An 8,393-nucleotide genomic window follows, 5' to 3' on the forward strand; every position below is an offset into this window, starting at 1 on the left:
ATAGAATCCGAGATTTCGTAGGCGATCGTGCGGCGCATCAACAAGCCCTCCGATCCTCTCGTCCCACTCCTGATGCGGAGGTAAACGCGCATTGCTCACCACGCCGCGGACTATGAGTGAGCTGTTACGCGAGAGTAGGTACTTGGCTTCGAACAATGCCAATTTCTCAGCAACACTGTTCGACGCGGTGCTCCCGGTGACCTGGATTCCTACTGATTACCCCGCAGGTACTTCATTATCGCAGATTGTCGCTCACTAGGAACACGCCTCATGGGAGGACAATCACCGACCCCATTACCCGCTACTTCTCTCATCTGTCTTCCGTTACATCATTTTTCAAACTGTTTCAGCTTCTTTCCTGCATCAGTATAGGTAGTTGTTAAAAAAAAAGACACACGTTACGCTGACTCCGGCGTTACGCGTTAACTGCCTCCTACCGTTGCGTCACAGAGTCGAAAGCGTATAATCGTATAGGTTACAACCACCGGAGTACTCGATAAGACCTCGCTAATTTTCTTACCGACTATACTTTTCGTCTTTGATATAATCATCGGTATTACTTCGCCATTATTAAGAGAATAATTTCTAGAACCTTACGCCTATCTTTCTGACACGACATTATTTTACATGGACGTGATACCGTGTTATGAAATATTGCGAATCACTCATTGTCGGCAATGGAATGTCTCGTAGACGTGCACCAACCTGAGACACTTGCGAGTAATGAAAAGGTATAATATGGATGCACGTATACCTGGATGCGTATATGTATAATATAAATAATGCCTCTTGGAAACTCGGCATCATTGATATTCCGAGAGGAACGAGAGAGAGAGATCATCCTGTCATCCTGTTTGTTATCCCGTTCGCGGCGTTTCTAGACCTTATCGGTTCAGCAGCCACGCGAAAAAGCTCGACTTATGGTCCGCCTTATCGGCCATGTACTCAGTATGGGAGAGTAATAGCCTTCTCATTGAATAGCAAATGCTTATTAGCCATTATCTGGTACTGCGGCGCAACAATTCGCGAACCTTATTGGATGGAAGTTCGTGCAGGCAGAGCGTGGTCACGTTCCTCGTATTGGCCATCGCAGTCGCACAACCGGTGTCTCATCTTCGAGGTGAGTCCGTATTTGGCCGTACCACCCACGCTCGATGCCAGTGGCATTCGAAAGAGGGACGTCGAGAAGGCGAATCAAAGATTATCGCCATTATTATAACTTGAAAATTGTTACATATGATCGTTTAGAATTACAATAACTGCAGAATGTGCGCGGAGTACCAATTACAACTCTCAGGCATATTTGGTTCTAGCCGCAGCAGCTGCCATTTCCCCCCCTGTATTCCGCGGACCGCATTCTTCGAGGTCCAGAATATTGACGCACTTTACAATCAGCGCATGACGTGATCGCAGCGCATGGTGTGTCCTTTAAAGAGTTGCCTTCAAAAGTTGATTTCTAATGCATAATTTGATAATTTGTCCAAAGATTCATGTTTACGATGAAATTTTGAGAACGAAACCTGCTTTACACGCTGGTTCTGGGTGAAAAATACCGTTCATGCTTAACGTGATGGCTGTCTGCTCGGAATAGTCTTGCGAAATCACGGTGGTCTTCGATAAGTCGATTCCGTCTGTACCCGAACAACAGCTTTTACTTTGAATGCCGCTAGCTATGACTGACGTTGAGGTAACGGGTCCCACGACTATCCCGGCTTTTACTTGATTGAGTCTTGCAGAAACTAGGAAGTTGCTGCAATACGGCTGTGACAGAAACGATGAAAAATTCCACGAATCAGTAGAAGTACACCGAAAATACCCCCAGACGTAGAACTGCACACACCGAGAGTTAGCAGGCGTTATGAAGGACCCATCGATATATACAGACATGGTACAAGAGTCGGAGATACCTCCACCTGGTCGCCGGGCCCGCACCATCAACCAGCCGTAAATTGAAGATTAAGTTTTCAAGACGCGATTCGCCTCAAGGTACACGCATACCGGTCACTGTTGACCGTCGTTTGCTTCCATTTAGGGAAGTTCCATTCTTCTTCGAACGCCTAGAGTGAGGAAGAGAGAGAGAGAGAGAGAGACAGAGAGAGATTTGGCAGGTAGATGTATTATAGCGTTCGGCTTATTGCTAGCGGTAAATCTCGACACTCTCCAGTTTGGGACAGGCAGAACCTCGCGTACACATCAATGGCCCGCGGATACCTACCCGCACGTGCAATACTCACACAAACAGGGTGCGGTGTTCAGGGCGTCGAGTAGAGGAGGCGACACGACCGACGAACCGGCCAGCAGGTCCCGAGAACCGAAGATGTGACGTGCGTGCCTACGGGAGAGACGCGTGAGCCGAATGCACGACGACACCTGGGGTCCTCGTCCACGAAGACCCCCGGACGTAATCTCCTCCAAGGGTCCTCGTGGGTCTTCCGCACACCCCGGAGCCGAGCCTGATCACGCTGCTGACCGGAGCTCCGCGTCCACGCGGAAGCCACTCTCTGCCTCTCGTTCCTTGGTCGACCCGCTCCGCGGAGGAAAAGACACGTAGCCCAGTCGTGTCCTCGTACACGTCTCCTCGGTCTATACGCGTGTGCGCAACCGGCCCCCAACGTACGCAGGATGTCAGCCACTCGGCAACGTAGATTTTGGCTTCATCCAGCCAAGACAGACCCAAACGCAGTCTTCGGGGTACGATGATGCCGTTGTACAGTCAACTCTCTCGATACGGCTGTCATGGGAATGTGGGGGGGGGGGGGGATTTCCAAGAATTAGCGCCCCACTAATGAGCTCGACGTGCATTCATATCGCTTTGAACTGGGCCGCCAAAAGTCTATAACCGCTACGCGATTTTTTTTTCCGCATTTCACTTTTGTTGCCGGCCCTATTGGGAGAGTATCTGGCAAAATTGTGGCTACGCTTTGTTTAACTAGAGTAGTGGGGGTGAAATTGATGAGCTCTTTTGAGGGGAAGTGTCTCTGTTGCGAGAGGCCCTATTGAGAAGGTCGACTGCATTTCTTTTATTAGTCGCCTGGAGGACACTTTGGAGTCAAGATTGGCGTACGAAGACTTTGTCGATCATGGAAAGGATTCTTGACTTTGGAGATCGTCGACGTGGTAATACCTGCAAATATCAGTTTTCTGATTCCATGGATTATACCAATTGCGGATGAGTTTGCTACTTCATTTTTCTAAACAAAATTACTTTGAGCGATATTCGAATGATTCTCCATCTGTAGAGCTCTATTTCCTCATTAATTTACCTACTCTCAGACTGTTCACTTCCGGTATCTCCACTCGGCCCGGCGCGTAGCACCAATTTACGTGAGCTGCAGACGAGGGAGCGACGGAAGGAACGCGTCAGAATTTTTATTTCTTAGAAAGTCAAGGTATGTGCTGCGTCATCATTATTCGATGACTTTTCAAGCCTGGCTTACAATTAGAGTTTAGACGGTTCTTCCTAGTGTACGATTTACTTCCATATCCATCGTTTGGTAAGGCCCGATTGATTCGCGTTATTTCGTTCAATCGTCAATTCGACGAGAAATTTTTTCGCGGGGAACCCCTTGAAAGTTAAGCTCTTCCGAGGATTTTCGCTCAGCATAGACGACGGGAGCGTGATCGGCAAGCCAAAAATTTCAACACCTCGTAGCCGTCTCATAGCAGCACATACTCAGCACCGACAGGAAACTGGTGTCTTGGAGTAATGGTTTCGGGCTAGAGATAGAGAGGCACTGCATATTATCAATCTTTTCGGTACATTGGATGCGCAGTGAAAAGCAATAGTAGCCGGTATTGTTTCTCTCTATAATGGCACGAAGTACGAGCGGAATATTTAATTGGTACAAATGTGGGACAACACCCTAGATGTCTCGAGAAATGTGTTCTCCATTGGTAGCCTTCGACGGTGCCGGAGCAGACGATCATGCTTCGGTTATATCAGAGGTCCGGCTGGCTGGCCTGGTAGGTATATCTATAGCCTGATTTCATCGTTCCTCCGATGGCTGCAGTTCTCCAGCTCTCTTCCTCCTCACCCTCTCCCGTCCGCTCCCGATCCTAGCGACATAAAAATGCATGACGTGTCCCCGGAATAACTGTTCAGACACATATAACATACGAGTATCTATACGATGCGAAGAGTTAATACGAATGGCGTCACTCTTCTAGAGACGCAAAAGAGTGAGCCGAAGGGTGAGCACGAGTGCAAGTATTTATTTATTTATTTATTTATACCGGTAATCACATTCTTCGCATATTTTTTTCTTACGCAGATGCTGCAAATTCGACGCCATGGAACCATTCGCAAGGAATTTCAGAGTAAGGTCCAGATTCTGGTGTAAATTTCCTTGTGTTCTTCAAGTTTGAAACCATCCAGGTTTACAGTTTCATTCGATCTTTATGTTATCCAATACTCTTGTTTGTTACCTTGAAAGTATTCAGGCCAGTTAGCCAACGTGACCAAATACTCTCTCCGTCACTCCCTATACGTATGCCCATCTGTATTACTGTATGCCCATCATGGATAATCGTGCAAGCATGTCTTTACAATCTTATTATTATGTATTGAAACGAACTACAGTTACGTCCAGGGATATATCCTGCGATATGAAGTCGACGATGATGCTGAATATCGAAGAACGAATTCGCAAAGCGACCCTCGCATCGCCTGAGATAAACCACAAGTTGATAGCCCAGCGTTTATCTCGATTTCTACGAGTGTTATTCGTGTGTAATTTAAACTTCGACAAAGAGCCGAATACGTGCCGTATAACTTTAATAATTGCGGTCGCTTCCTGCGGCAACGTTCGCAGTGTTAGATGGTAGGTCTTTGTTCCGTGTAATTACCGCAGCTCCGATCTGCCGGCTCTGAGAAGCAGCTGGACCGTGACTTTTTACCTCAGCTATAATAACGCACACCTTGTTACGCACGAGTGTATGTGAATTTCCAGACAACGATCGGGGGAACGACTCACGCAAGTGTGCATAGGTCCTCCCGTTTGTGTAACAATCCATGGATGTGCACAGGAGAGAGTGGCGCGTGCCTTCGTCAGAGGAGATCGTTAAATCTCGCAGACAGCATCTTGCTCGCCAGCTGTTCGACCCGAAATGATCGCTGCCTCTGCCATGCCTGTGTAAATGGGGTAGAATCGACGATAGATAAAATCCGAAAGGATTGAGTCTTCGAAAGTGGATGCGTGCAGGAGACTGAATATCGGTGGAACTGCTAAATGCGCGCGGATTCAAACTTCAAAGCCATTTTATGCTAATTAATTTCCTATATTGCGATTAGGTATTCATGGGGCTGGATTAAAGCTGGCGTTTCTTTCGAAGCGCATCGATGCGGTCGGCGGCGACGATGAAGTTTTCGGTACTTTTACCTGAGTCATCTCTCGTGTTCGCACAATAGGTACTCATACAGCAGGGGTGGGTTTAAGAAGATTTCTTCACCGCCCGATGCGTCATCACAAGCCAAACGCTCTAACATAAGACAATGTACGCTATAGTATACTCGAAATTGTTATTGCCCTGCACTGTTGACTTATCGTCAATAGGTATAAATCCTGTCGCTTGTATACATACCTTTGTCAACGGTCAGTAACGAGACCCTTCAGTGAAAATCCAGTAAACAACTCTTTTATTCTCACTGGTCAAGAATGTTCGACGCGTTACTTTGACACAAGGATATATGTCAATTATGCATTCCGTATTATGCGCTGAAAACCAATTGTTCTGTAGTGGAAATGTACGCTTTCAACATAATTACGAACAGTTGCATGTTTTCACCAGTGTGTATATGTATAATCAAGTTTAATTTATTTGCTGTCGCGTTATACGGTGTCATGTACATGTACCCTTAAGAAACCAAATAGTACTAGATCCATTTATTATTGTTGCGGTTTTTGCAACTGGTTGAAAATTAACACCCAACAATTATAAAGGGGAAACAAAATCGTTTCCTCCCGTCACGACAAACGTAGAAATAGTATTCGATCCAGAATTGCTTAGCGTGTCTGAATCTTGCGTATACGCCTCGTTTCACTGAATATTCAACGTGATGCCAGAAATCACGTAAGCCTGTTATTTTCCAATCGAGACTGTTGAGGAATTTTTCCATCAATCTGGTTCGCTATCGCAGCGATATATGTATGTCAGCTTTGTTTCCGAATCGCGTCCACTTCGTGGCTGACCTGGAATTAAGCGCGAAACGCGTTGATCACTGCCGCGGATTTAAAGGGACTCGAAGACGTCGGGGACGACGGGCTCGGCTTCGTGTGTGCCTTCTTCGAAGAGGCGGTGATCAAGACCGAAGAAGAGGTCGATTGATAGTCGAGACATGCACACGCTGAATTCTTATGCTAATGCGAGAAAGGACCCAAGAAGACAATACATCCACGCTGCCGTGTTCCAGCCACTGCCCGGCGTCCAATGTCCACTGAATTAATACATGAACGTGGAGACAGTCGGTAGGCTCTGATTTTAGATGCGGAGAGAGATCGCGATCCCGACTCAACGTCGGCGGGGACCTCGATCAGCCCAATTCTTACGCGTATGACCTCCTCATTAGCCATCATTTTTTTCTCAGCTCAATTCAAACGCACGAAGGATTAACCTTCTGCATTATGGCGGAGGCCATGGTGACTGCGAAAAGGAAACGAGGAAATCCACAAGAATGATTTTAACTAATTAAAAGGAGTAATTGTAGAAATTTTCTGCGATCGTGACTGAGGTCCTTAGAGGCCATTCAAATATTACGTCACGTTGTTTTCAGCCATTTTGGACCCCCTTCTTCGTACGATTGAAAATTCGTCAATAATATGACGGTTAATATTAATCTTTAGATTAAAAAATATGTAGTCTATGCCCACCGTCCCTTGTCACAATGTCGGCACAGTGAAACTGATCTCTTCCCTCTACTGAAAGCGTGACGTAATATTTCAACGGCTCGTTACTTTATTTTTCTATAAAAGATAAAAACGTGGTTATGGTAACCTTTATCGTAGCCTTAGACAGGACAGGGTTTAGATAGGATCGTATGTGAGTTCTAATAGATGATGGTTCGTTTTCCAGGAATAACTGGGCCATTTCCTTGATCCCTCGTCACATCACTCGATCGATAGTACGCGAAAAATGATATTTCGTCGCACACCGTATAAAACAGAACGTTGAGATATATCGACTTAGGCGTGGTGGCCAACAACTGCAAATCCTGTTGGAAACATTGAGTAGCTCGGTGAGTAATAGACATTTTTCTGAACAATCATACTCGAAATGATCACGTGACATATGAAATCCGCGGAAGATTTCAAAGAAACTGGATGAGAAATCATTTTGCTTGCAAATACGTGAGCCAAGTATTTTACGGCAACGCCCTAAGCAGCGATTGATGATCCAAGGATACCTTTGGCTATATGTATATACCACATTTGTTTCGTGTATGTATACAGAAATCTGACAGGTACGCGATCGATATCATTTGCATTTCTGGCGGGTAGTAGGATGGATACGTTTCATTTATTATATGAAACATGTTATTTCTAGTTTATGTGGCGAAAGACATTTGCGTGGAAAATAATGCGAAGCAAGCCATCTTATAGTCAAGTTTGTCAACGGCACATTAATTTCCCGATAAGAACGAGTCTTCGTCGCGCCGGAAAAATTCGTTCACAATCAGCTATATAAACATGTCGTGGCAAATTGAATAAAAGGTTAGCGTGCAAATGATACGTGCAGGTACACGAAAAAAATTGATTATCGTTATAAGATGGTATATCTCGATTTTGATAGTAAACTCAGATGTGAGATACACAATTTTTTCCTCGAAGCGGGATAAATATCTACGATTGATCGGTCGCAGTGAATTGTTTCATCCCGATCCGTCGACAAATTACAAATTCGGTATTACGAAATCAGAAATGAAGAAGGAGTTTTTCTTTTCAGGAATTTCTTCGATGATGAAATACTCCTAAATCAGTGAAAGTGTTCGTGTTTTTCTATGCTTACACACACTATACATACATGTAGGTGGGTGTAATACTCGTCCGATATATCCCACGAGTATGCGTCGCGATGCCGAACTTTCGCCCGCGAAGAAATATGACTATTTACATTTCAGCAGCCTTCGGAAACGGACGTCGGGTGTTGAGTTGAGATGCGTTCAGCCAAATTTCAAAATAGTGGATAATCGTCGTTCCTTCGGTACAGTGCACAAATGACTTTAATTTCGTCGAAACTCGCAGCTGCTCAGAGTGGATTTATACCCCGATTTGCCTTATATAATTAGGGGGCCCCCCATGGGGTGAATAAAGTTGCTGCTGTTTTACTTTTCTTGTTGTATTTTTCGTTTTCTCACTTTTCCTTATCAGGCCACTTTGCGCACCTTGCAAGGTTTTTGC

The sequence above is a fragment of the Diprion similis genome, chromosome 6, assembly GCF_021155765.1.
Source record: "Diprion similis isolate iyDipSimi1 chromosome 6, iyDipSimi1.1, whole genome shotgun sequence".
NCBI lineage: Eukaryota > Metazoa > Arthropoda > Insecta > Hymenoptera > Diprionidae > Diprion > Diprion similis.